The sequence below is a fragment of the Mustela erminea genome, chromosome 12 (assembly GCF_009829155.1).
Source record: "Mustela erminea isolate mMusErm1 chromosome 12, mMusErm1.Pri, whole genome shotgun sequence".
Lineage (NCBI taxonomy): Eukaryota > Metazoa > Chordata > Mammalia > Carnivora > Mustelidae > Mustela > Mustela erminea.
Window position 1 is genome coordinate 24,146,183 of NC_045625.1, and position 12,907 is coordinate 24,159,089.

Below are 12,907 nucleotides of genomic sequence, written 5' to 3' on the forward strand. Positions count from 1 at the left end.
CGGTTTGGGCATGCGTGTTGGATGGGACAGAGGCCAGCCGAAAGGTCCTGTGGTCCTCCCCTATACCTTCTTACTTGACAAAGAAAAGAAGCAGACTGTATCCTGGGCCTAGGCAGTCTGAGTTTCCAGTCAAGGGAAAGTTATCCTTAACATTTCAGTTCCTCAGATCTATTTGATAAGAGAAATTAATGCTTCTTTACTAAGTCTTATAGCTGAATAAATGATGGGCAGACCAGACTTTCTCTTAAAGGCAAAACCTTTCTTTTTCTTCTTAAGCCTAGTGAATTCAGTCCACGCGGGGCAGGAGCACCAGCCCAGTCACCAGTAGGACTCCCACACATTAAAAGTGAATCAGGGGGGCACCTGGGTGGCTCAGCCGGTTAAGCATCTGCCTTGGACTCAGGTCTTCATCCCAGGGTCCTGGGATCAAATCCCACATCGGGCTCCCAGCTCAGCAGAGATCCTGCTTCTCCTTCTCCCTCTGCCTGCTGCTCCCCCTGTTTGTGTTCTTCTCTCTTTCTCTCTCTCTAAAAAATAAATAAATAAAATCTTAAAAAAAAAAAAAAAAAAGAGAGAGTGGATCAAGACACTCTTTCCTCTCCTAGCCTGTATCCAGTCTCAGACTTTCCAGCCGGAAGCTCCAGCAATCCAATTAACAACTGCTTGGTATTATGCCAGTTGGTAACAGTTATCTATCCTCGCTTTAAATTTTATCAATATTTAAAGCTACTTGTCTCCCTTTTCAATGTGCTTATTCTAGTGATTTTTTTTTCCTTCTGTGCATGGTACATAAGGCCCTTCATGAGCAAGCAACCAATAATTTTGGGTTTTTTTTTTTTTTTCTCTGTTTTTGCTCACAACTTGCATTTTGGATTTTCCCTTTCAGGACTTTTAGGACTGTGTACAGAAAAACCAGATTTGGTAGGACCTGACTTAAACACCAGCATGCTAAATTTTGCTCAGTTCTTTGAACCAATGATTATCGAGGCACACAGCAGCTGATTCTCTGTATAGAAAGAAGATAGCGTTCCTGACTCCACAAGCTTTATATTTTAAACTAAGGAAAGGTATTTTAGGGAACCATCTCTCCTGCTCTCAGGAAGGCCATTTGGGCTTCAGAATGCTTTCACAAACATTTTTGGAAAGAGCGGCAGTCTCGGACACAGACCCTGTATGTAGATCTCTTCCAAGCAGCCGAGCTCGTTGGCTGTGTCTGTGATCAAGACCAACTGCTCCGAAGCTTTGAAGAAAGGCATGAGCCTGCGTATGCTGTGTACAGTGAAGGAATGCCGCTGAAATCCAACTTAATCCATTAACTCATAAAGCAGATCCAGTGTTTGTTTAGTGCTTGGCAATACATTTTCTCCAATTTCAAAATTCATTGGAAATCCCACCCACATCTGAACATATTTTTTCCTTCTAAAATTCTTCAAAGGAATCTCTGCAGAAGAGGAACACCAGACAGCTTGTGTAATAAGCTGAAATTCCTATTGACATCTGACAACTCAGGACACTGGAAAGAACATGGTTTTTGATGTCAGAAAGGCCTTCCAGTCCCTTCTATGGGAGCCTTGGCAAGTGAGGTGACATCTCTGGGCCCCGTTTCTTCATCTCTTGAGTGAGGATAATGGTATCTACCTACCAAGACCATTATAAGGATTAAAGGGATAATGCCTATTAAAGTCTTGGCACATACTAGGCACTTCATAAAAATTGGCTATTGTTACCATTCTTATGATCAGTCGTAATTCTGTTAAGGGATCTAAGCTAAGCTTACGCTTATCACTCATTTATTCTGTCAATGAGTGTTTATTGCTTGGCATCTGTTGTCCACAGGAACCTGTGTTGGATGCTCTAGGGTGTGGGTAGGAGTGAGATAAACACATGAATTTTGCCTTCAGTGGTCTTATATTCTAGTTGGAAAAGGATAGTATATAAATAATCAGAAGAGGAAGTGCCCAAGAGAGGCGGACTGAGTAATACAAGGCTTAGATGGAGAGAAGAGTCCAGTTTTATTAGGAATGGAAGTGGAAGATGAAATACAGAAAGGTTTCCTAGAGAAACCACAACTCTGTTTTTCCTCCCTGCTAGGTAACTGGGTCCTTGCAGTTCAATTAGCTCAGACCAAAACTACCCCCTCCCTTACTCTGAAATCTCTGACGTTCTTTGCCACGATTTCCAGTGGCTGTTAGTGGCCGCTACTTCTAGTGGTCCCTCATTTTGGCTCAGCATATCTGAAAGAGACATTACAGATCAACTCCTTCATCCCCTGAAGGAGCCCATGAATAAAAAAGAAGTCTATTTTAAAAGGCAACTCTTTGCTTTTCTTCAAGGTACGAAGCAACTGTATACCTATCTCTTACGAGCCCTTAGACATCTTTATTTTGGTTTCACCTTGTAATCCCTGGGGGGGGGCAATGAAGTTCCAGGTTTTCCACACAATTAATTATTTGATCTTTGTTCAGTTTCATGACAATTATTTTGCTCTCCTTAAACAGTTTTTATGTCATCATTTGTTTTTTAAAGAGTACACTGAAGTTGTTTTTATAATACTTGGCTAAATTTGAGATTATTGGAGGAGTGGCTTTACAGAATTCAAGATTTGTCCTTCCATGTTATAGGCAATGAATACAATGTAACTAGAATTATTCCCCTATTTTTGCTTAGAAACTCCCTGCCAAATGTAGAACCCAGCTCAAAGAATGACTTTCTTGATGGATATTTAAAAGGCATATAGGAGGCGCCTAGGTAGCTCAGTCAGTTAAAGCCTCTGACTCTTGATTTCAGTTCAGGTCATGATCTCAGGGTCCTGGGATCCAGCCCTTCCTGAACTCCTGCTCAGCAGGAAGACTACTTGTCTCTCTCTCCCTCTGCCTCTCCTTCTACTTATGAGCACACCAGGCTCTCTCACTCCCTCTCTCAAATAAATAAATAAATCTTGAAAAAATAATAAAAGGCCTTTAGTAGGGATTCCTGGGTGGCTCAGTTGGTTAAGCATCCAACTCATGACTTTAGCTCAGGTCTTGATTTTGGGTTTGTGAGTTCAAGTCCCCCACTGGGCTCCACATTGTCATGGAGCCTACTTAAAAAAAGACATTGAATAACTTTTATCCATTGTTCCTTGTTAAAAATCTAAGGGGAACAGAATTAAGATGCTGTTTCCTTCATATGATAAACATGCATATACATACTTATTCACACACACGAACATAAATTCAAACACAATGCCATTTCCTTTAAATGAGACACAAGCCAAACACGTCTGTTATCACCACTGGTACGTTATGCTGTTTTAGAAAAATAAGCCATGCAAGTAGTTAAGAAAATAAAGCAAGAGAAATTCAGAAAAAAGATTTCTTATTTCATAAGAACCCAAGAAACCAACTAGATATAAAAATAAGAACCAATAATGTGGCTGATTAAAAAACGAACTTAACAAAACTCATTTGTAACAAGAAGAAGCAGATAAGAAATACAATGGTGAACATTCTGGTACAAAATACAGCTTAAGACATATAAAGATATTCAGGAATAAATGGAAAAACTAAAGATTCAGAGCTTACATGAAAAACTATAAAAATCCATCAAATATCATAAAAAGGGGAGAATAAATGAAAAGTTACCCTTGGTTCTTGTGTGAATACTCTAGTAATGACATTTTTCAATGAGCAAACATATATTTAACAGACTCTTGATAAAAATAATTTTTTATTAAATTATTTTTAAGGTTTTAAGGTTCATCTAAAATAAACATAAGCATAATACAAATTTTCTGAAAAGAAATAGCACTGGTGGGGAGCACACACACATGCACACACGTACACATAAAACGATATAGATAGTGAGTGAGTGAGAGAGAGGGTAAGCGAGCATTTGGCAGGTTATACACCAAAATGTTCATAATTTTAATCTCCAAGTAGAATGGTTATGAATAGTATTCATTTCTTTTTTTGGTCCTGCTTTTACTGTCTGGATATTTAAAAATCAGCAGTCAAGTTTTGGGGGTCTTTGACTCTTGCAGTAACTGCTGTCACCCAGCCCCCTTTCCTGTGAGCCCTGAGAAGGTATCTCTGCTACCGCAGGACAACAGCCGTCTTCCTTCCGGCTCTCATCGGTAGACGGCCACGAACTCTGGCCTTCTCTGCTGACTGTGAGGCCACAAGGGCTTGCACTCCCACTTCAAGGACTGGAATCCTCTTTGAGAATGCTGATTTCTGAGTTACACCTGGAATTCCCAAAGTTGCCCTTGGCAATGGGGACGCATTCCCTGGAGTCTTCTAGGCGATTCCTTTCCTTTGTGAGCACCCAGCAAGGCCACACTTTTCAGGCTCCCTCACAGTCAGATTTGGCCATAGCGGCTGATCTCGAACCAGAGGGTGTGAATGGAAGGGAGGGGTGTCACTTTCAGACCTGATTCATTGAACATCTCATGGGTGATCATCTCTCTGCTCTTCCCTTCCTCTGGCTAGATGCTAATGCCCGAGAGGATGGTGAAAACTCTGCCAAAGGTGAAAGAGCCTAGATCTTCAAATGACTTGTGACCAAGGTCATTCTTCCAGACCAGACTGCCAACCTTGGACTATTTCTGAGTAAGTACGTGCGCGCGTGGGCACACGCCCACGCAGACACCCAAAACATAACCAAAAGCAAGCAAACAACAGGAAACACATCTATGCTTGAGCCATTATACTTTTTTGAGTCTGTTTGTTATTGCAGATAATGGACCCTCACTGATCCCCAAACCCCATCATTTTCTGTGTGGGGCTAGGCCAGTGCTTTCTCCAGCTCTACTTTTCATTTTATACTCTGGTCAGCCCAGCTGACATTCACGTATCAGAGTCCGTCATGGGAAGGGCTCCTTCAGCTGGTGTCCCAGCCTCTCGACATAGGGCTTGGACATGTGTTCAAGGGGCCCATCAGGAACATTCTGAGATACCTTCACCCCTTGTTCTTGTGCAATTCCTTTAGATACATATATTCTGAACCTTCTCTCTCTTGGCTAATCCATTCATGACATCTGACTCCTAGAGAAAACGCCTCATGCCCTTTTGTCCTTACCGATTGGCTGTACTGGGATAGCTTGAAGCTGAACTAGGATTCCTGTCACACCTGCAGGAAACTGTCCCATTTCATAAGATGTTTGTAAGTTGCCAAATCCGAAAGAGGGGAATCCCGAGCCTCATGTCCCATGGCATCAACAAGGAACTGCAGTGTAGCATCAGAGGGACCTGGGTTCGAGTGTTTATCTAGCTCATGAGCTCTGTGGACCTCTCTGATTCTCAATTTCCTCAGCAGCGAAATAGAAAAGAAAGTAATTTCTAAATGATCAGTGCATTCTAAAATATAATGAGGTGATCTTTGTAAATCACTTGGTACTGATGTCCTGAAAACTAGCAGATAAAGATGGAGAATAAGGACAGGATAGAAAAAGTTAGGAAAAGAATTTGCTGGGTTGAACTTCTACGGGACTGAAAGAGAGGGATCAAAGGAGAGAAATTTGAATACTCAAAGGGTAAACACTGACCCTGACCAAATTAAACTGCAGTCAATGGCATTTTATTATTACCTGTGACTCACAGTTATTAAACACAGCTTTAAACTTAGCAAGGGTGTTCGTATCAACTTGGCCTGCCGTATCAGATGCTCATTCTCTCTCCTCCTCCAAATTTCCATTGTTCGCCTTTGCCGTATTTTATGTGACTATAGATACTTTCAGCGGGTTATTATGCTCCATTGAGATATTAGCACCTTCTAGAGTACTTTATGATTTCATCTCCTGAGTATGTATTCCCATGGAAACAGCATATAGTATAACACAACTGAGAAGGGGCCCCGTATGCCTTTCCTGTGTATATCTTCGAGAACGACATTAACTAGGGGAATGAGGCTGGGAGTATGGGGTTTATTGTGGATTTTCACAGCGATTCCCTTTGCATCTCCTGAAGAGTTCTGTTTTTAATAAACTTTACTAGAAATGTAATATTACCAAAAAGTATAATCAAGTACATTGTATATGTATGAATCATAATAAGTGAGGATTAGATAATGTTTTTGCTTACATAAATAGGCTGTTTCACAGTTGATATTTATTTTTTAGTGGAAAAATTTGTTTGGGTGAAGCAAAGGACTCTGGGTGAGAGGCTTTAAGAATGGGATTGACTTATATTCAAGTAAAAGTTATGAATACACATGAAGTTGACCACAGCATTCCGTCTATCAGCCTACAGTTAACTTTAGCCTGCGCTGCGCTCAAGCATGGGCTCTGGGGATAGCAGTGTATCTTCATGTCTTGTATCTCCAAGCTGTCCTTAAATTTAGGGACTTGGGTACTTCCTGTTGCTTCGTCTTGGTTTTCTCTTTCGTAAAGCACAGCTGCGGAAAAGTGGTGAGCCTAGCACTTCAGACACACAAAGACAGATAATTTTGAATGCCCCCCCCCCAAGCAATGAAATGATCTTCAGTAATAACCATGAAACGCATGAATAATAATAGTGGCAAGAAAAGAAATATAGTAAAATTTTTCTATGAACATATATGTGTATATATGAGATATATAAAATCACGACAATAAAATACATTACGAAAAAGGGGAAAACATTAAAGGATTAATATTTTTACATTAATTTACATTAATTTTTTTTAAAGGAAAAAAAACTGGGGCTCTTGGGTGGCTCAGTTGGTTTAGCATCTTCCTTCAGCTCAGGTGGTAATCCCGGGGTCCTGGGATGGAGCCCCCCATTAGGCTTCCTGCTCGATGGGGAGTCCGCTTCTCCCTTTCCCTCTGCTGCTCTTCCCACTCATACTTTCTTTCTTTCTCACCCTCTTTCTCTCTGTCAAATAAATAAAGTCTTTAAAAAAAAAAAAAGGGAGGGCGCCTGGGTGGCTCAGTGGGTTAAGCCGCTGCCTTCGGCTCAGGTCATGATCTCAGGGTCCTGGGATCGAGTCCCACATCGGGCTCTCTGCTCAGCAGGGAGCCTGCTTCCCTCTCTCTCTCTCTATGCCTGCCTCTCTGACTACTTGTGATTTCTCTCTGTCAAATAAATAAATAAAATCTTTAAAAAAAAAAAAAAAAAAAAAAAAAAAAAAAAAAGGGAAAACGCTATCATCTACATTTACATAACAATATAGTTTCTGTTTTTGTACCTTGTGCAGATATGTCAATGACTTTGTCAAATTTGGTTTTCGTTGTCTATTTATGTTCAATAGATGATATAGCCAGACTTACCAACCTATGTCCTCTCATTGTTGATCAAGAATTCTTTGTTTTTATTAATTTTAATTTCAAGTTGTCTTTCATAAGAACCAGTAGATATACAAATAGTTAAGAAAATACTGTACATAGAGTAAGCTTGGCAGATGCATAAAAACCCTATTTCACAATACATTCCAGAAATTGTTACGCAGATTATGTGTTTTTGGAATCAATACTACCAGTTTTAAAATCTCTATGAAACTAAAAAAGAAAATCCCACTGAAATAACTTCACCAGAAAGTTTATCAAACACGTCTTATGTTTTATAAAATCTGCAAAAATCAGAGCTAATGGCTCCATGATAATTAATATTGACATTATTCAATCAATTGCAGCAGAACAAGTATCCGGTTCCTTGAGGAAATGATTGAGGCAGTCAGACATCCTTTTGTCCTTTTGATTTCTCCTAGCACTGTAAAACCAACATCTTTTATTGTTTCCTCTGCATTCTTCTTTGAACTTTGACTCTTTTTCTTGTGCAAAATATAAATTTCCTTACCTCTTGCTTTGTAGTTAACGACCTTTTCCTCAGTTGCTTTGTGCTGAGCTTCAAGGACAAATTTTAAAACTTGGTGTTTTATGGTACATTGATTCTAGCTGTTTGTAAGTAGTGTTTTGGATGTCTAATTAACCTCATCTAAAAATTCACACCCAGAAAATTTCACACTCAGAACAATATTGCATTTATGAGCTAAAATTTGCACTTAGTAGCCAATAACATAACATCTTGTACTTTCACTCGGTTTGAAGTTTTAAATGCAAAATAATTCTCCAGCTGGTCACCCAGAATGCCAGATTTGTGATAACTTCCATTTTATTCCTTTGACTATTTTAATCACTATGTTGTTGATATTCATTCGGAATCACCCATTTAAACACAAGGATAGGTAATACCACAAGTGCCAAGGATGTGAATTGGAATGGTTCTAAATTTTGCTTTTAAGATTTTATTTATTTATTTATTTGAGAGAGAGACCGAGAGACAGAGAGAGACAGAGATAGCAACAGAGATCGTGAACAGGAAGGAGAGGGAGAAGCAGACTTCTCACGGAGCAGGGAGAAAAAAGTGGGACTTGATCCTAGGATTCTCGGATCCTGACCTGAGCTAAAGGCAGATGATTAACTGATGGAGCCATCCAGGTGCCCTGGAATAGTTCCAGAATGTCACAAACACAATCTTAGCCTGAATGCCTATAGCCTGGTCTCTGCCTGTTGGGTGCTGCCAACATAGCTGGGAATTTTCGGAATGAACTTCTGTGTGGCATATGTTTATTAAAGGAGAAGCAACAAAAAAAGTGCTAATTTAAAGCTTACATATAGATCATTAAGACTTAATAGTCACAACAATTGTTTAGAGTTTAGACTAACAAAAGATTTTTCTCAAGGACTGTTTTGTCACAGATGTTGTTTAGACTCTCTGGCTCATGGTGATAATAAGGAACCGACCCACTTTCCATCCATTTGTGGTATTGTTTCAAAACTCCTCACAGACAATGCACCCCTTACTGCCCGCACCTGGGGTGGACAGCTCATACCATCGGGTCCCCAGTGCCCCACTAGTCTGGGACATCCACTAGGATAAGGGGCAGCTTGTGTTAAGTTCTCAACAAATGCTCAATTTTTGAGTTAATCATGCCCATCCCAAACTTTACTCTGCAATTTGTTTGTCTACGTAGTTATATATGTGTTCATGCTTCACACATTTAATGAATAGCCACACAATGGCAGACCCTGACCGGGCCTTGGGAATATAAGACAGAAAGTCTAGTAACAGTCTCTGCTTTTGAGGACTGTAGTAGTCCATTAATGAACAAATGAGCGTTCAAAGTTTTAGCCATCCCCGGAAATTTTTTTCTTTATGTAGCTTTAAAATAAGGGCAGTTACAAGTAACAATATTAAATGCTCAATCTTCAAGGCCATTTGCTTTTGGATTAGCATGCTCTGTAGAGGTGTGAGGACCCAGATGTGGTGGCCATCAAGGACTCTTGTTCCTTTGGTTCTTTGTCTCTACCGTCCTCGGTTTGTACGCAGTGGCTCCTCTTGTGGTCACAGCATGGGTTCTGCAGTGCTGAGCATCGTGAAGTCCCCTGTGACTGCTCTGTATGTCTCATTGGCCAGAACTGGGTCGTCTCCTCAGCTCTGAGTAAATCACTGGTGAAAGGACCTGGGATTGTCGTGATTGCTTCACACGAGTTATGACCGATTGCCTGGACCTGTGCACTTGGCTACGTGAATCAAACTGGAGTTTTGTTCACCAAGAAGAAGTAGGGTCTGACCGCTGAATTAGGTAGTCAACAGTCTATATGTACCTGAGCCAGGTGAACTGTGGGGGCACACTTTATCCAATTTGCCTCAGTTACTTCTTCTTCTTCTTCTTCTTTTTTTAATTTATTTGACAGAGATCACAAGTAGGCAGAGAGGCAGGCAGAAAGAGAGGAAGGAAAGCAGGCTCCCTGCTGAGCAGAGAGCCCGATGCAGGGCTCGATCCCAGGACCCTGGGATCATGAACTGAGCTGAAAGCAGAGGCTTTAACCCACCGAGCCACCCACGCGCCCTGCCTCGGTTGCTTCTTTGAAAATAGTAGTTATACCTGACCCAACTTAGCCTGTACAGATGCTTAACTGCAAGACTCAAATTCTGCGTAAGAGAAGTTCTAAATTCTATCTGTTCTTTATGACTTGAGAGAAGATTCCCTTCAATCCCTAGTCTCCTTTAATTTGGAGGCATTTAGGATTAGATGAACTTCCAAGTTCCTTCTTGTTCAGACACTGCGTGAAATAGTTCACTGGTGCCTGGATTGTATCACTGATAGCAGCCTCTGCTTTCCTGTGACCTTGTCACTATTCAGACCAAATTCTCTTATGGCCCTGCTGCATGTCTCTATCAAGAGAGGCATCCAAGCCATTTGTCTCAGCCATTTAATGACTAATTGTGAACCTCCTGCTCCATGGGTATGCCAGTTAGAGAAGCAATATTGCTTGCCTCTGGATTATTTCAATCTAGCTACTGTCAAAATAGCATAAACATGTGACAAATCTTCCCAACTATGTGAAGAATCAGGGCACTGGATGCAATTTAGATAGCATAAGTCACTGCAGAAGTTCAAGTACTTCCCCTAAGGCACTCCAGTCATATATATGCAATCTAGTCACATAGAACCCTTTGAGGAATGGACAAGACAAAGATCCCCCGTGGATCTCTGCCTGTTTTCTCAAGAATAAAGTTTGCTACAGATCACATTCAAAGGACATGTCAAGATACATCCTCTTAGATGTCTAAGGATACTTCAAGGTACTTGAGAGATGAGTTTCCCTCAGGAGATATGAATGATTCTTTGCATTGATTTGTTCTCCAAAAACAATATAGCAGGAAAAAAAATAGAACCAAACATTCCTGGATTAAATGCTTTCTTTCATGATTTATTATCTGTGTAATCATGGGCAAGGTATTAAATCCTCTCCAGTCCTCTCTTCTGCCATCTTTGAGACAGGTATGTTAAGGATGGTAGAGCAGATCCCCAAAATTAAGGGTGGACATCAAGAGACAAGGCAATGTAGTTGGGAGGACTAAGCCTGCCCCTAATTGTGCAGTCTTAGTGATGTCCCTTTCCCTTTTGGGGTTTAAGATGCCCATATGTGCAGTGAGGGGTTGCACCCAGCTCAGGTAACCTGTAAGTCAATATAGCAGTTGTCATATGAATGATCATAAGAAGAGGCCACATCTCAAAAAAAAGATCCAGAAAGGGCCTGAGGCCAAGCTGTACTGAGCCGGGTTTAGAGACTCTTTAGGAGATATCAAGATCAATGACAACTCCAGGAGAACTCCTGGACAGTGTTAAGGGCTATCAAGAACATAGATCATCTCCTTCTGATTGTCATCTTCTGATGTTTCCTTTACTCATCACAAAATAGGTCCTGGGTCAGCCAGGGCTCTCACTATAGTGTAACTATATGGAAGCAACTCAGGGAGTCATCTTGCTTATCTTCACCATTCTATTAGCCACTTTTTCATGGTGAAAGTAGGAAGACCAGGGGATTTAGAATGATAGGGGATGGTTTCTAGCTACTGCTCCAAAATAGTGAGGTTGAGTTCTGCTTAGTTCCCTTCAACCTGCTTCAACATTCAGCCAGTAGAGTGAAGAAGGAAGTCCCCCAAGTGGCAGTCTCTTCTCTACTCACTCATGCCTTATTGTTGACTTCTTCCTTCACTACCTACTCAGCTGTCTTCTCCGATTTCCCAGAACCTACCAAAGAATCTAGCTTCAAGGGGGATTCAAACCAACAGGAACAGAATTTAGGGTCCCCATCAACTTTGGCATTTCCAAATCACTTTTCCTATGACACATCTGGACAAGTGTTTGCTTCTTTATTGACCTGGTGAGTTCTGTTCTGCCTACATCAAGTCTTTTTATACCTTCCTCATTAGTTTCTACCCTGTCTTCCCTACTTTTATGCATACCTTTATCACAGCTCATCCTAATGATCTGCTCACTATTCTCTACTTCAGTAGACTTTGAGCTCTTTGGTCCTAAGATCTGAGTCTGACCATCCTTGCAGCACAGTGTCTGGTACAGGACATGGAAGAGGGAGAAGGTACCAGGCTCAGTAACTGGTAAACAAATGTGTAGTCTGCGTGTCTGACCCTGTTTGTTGACTGATGGATAACCAGTCTCCTTGACAGCTGAAGAATTCTGCACCTCCCAGAGGCTTCAGTTTTGGAACACTGATCTAGTTTGTGAAGAAGCAGCACTTTCTCCATTAAGTAGAAATCCCCATCTGGACCACATTCCGTTGCCTCAAATGTCGATAAATAATTCAGGAAGTGATAAGTTGGCTATTTGGACATGAGCTCAAAGTGAAGAATCTAAAAGCAAATAGAAGATGAGATAAGCTGCTACATCACACACACACACACACACACACACACACACCATATTCATCCACACTCAAACTACACTGAAGCACCAAAAGAAGTCTCTCCAGATGAGACAGGAGGCTGACTATTAGGCAAGGGAAGACCAAGCAAATTTTATGGGGTGGAGGAAAGTAACATCCCTTTTCATCCTTAAGGTTGTAGAGAATTCAGGTAATTCAGCTTTGAAGCTGCACAAGAGGCTGGACTTGAGATTAATGAATAAATTAAATCCCCAAATAATACTCACTAAATACCCATTTTACATTTACTTCTGTAAACTTCAAAATGAGAAAGGGTTTCTGGTATTGGAAGAGACAGCTAGTTATAGTGTGTACAACTGCTGTGGTGAGGAGAATTGCATGGCCTGATGAGTGGGACACCTGCCACAGCCTGGGGAGAAGGACAAGGAAGGGTGACGACATGGGCAGAATTTTGAGGAATGCATAAAAGATGGCCAGATGAAGCAGTGGAGTAAGGTAGGGAGTGTTCCATGGAGGAAGACAGTCTTGAACCAAGGCATGGGTAAAGTCTAGAAAATTGGGAGAATGGTAAATCATCCCACATGGCAGAGATAGAAAGGCAGAAAGAATATATGGTAGGTGAGGAGACCAACCATGGCAGAAGATAAGGAGGGAAGGTTAATTGAGAGCCAAGTCATTAAATACCCTCAGAGTCATGATGAGAAATTTTCAGTCCTTCCAGGAGGCACCAGGAAGCCTTGGGGAGATTCTCTGGGTCCA

General features: G+C 41.1%; 1 long non-coding RNA gene across 2 annotated transcripts in view; it reads left to right on the forward strand.

The window, feature by feature from the left end:
* Positions 1 to 12,907, forward strand: part of LOC116570203 — a 167,857-nt gene that overhangs the window by 127,456 nt on the left and 27,494 nt on the right. For both annotated transcript variants that reach the window (XR_004277319.1, XR_004277320.1), the window contains exon 4: positions 4,470 to 4,589. This is a non-coding gene — a long non-coding RNA (uncharacterized LOC116570203). The remainder of the gene's footprint in view (positions 1 to 4,469; positions 4,590 to 12,907) is intronic.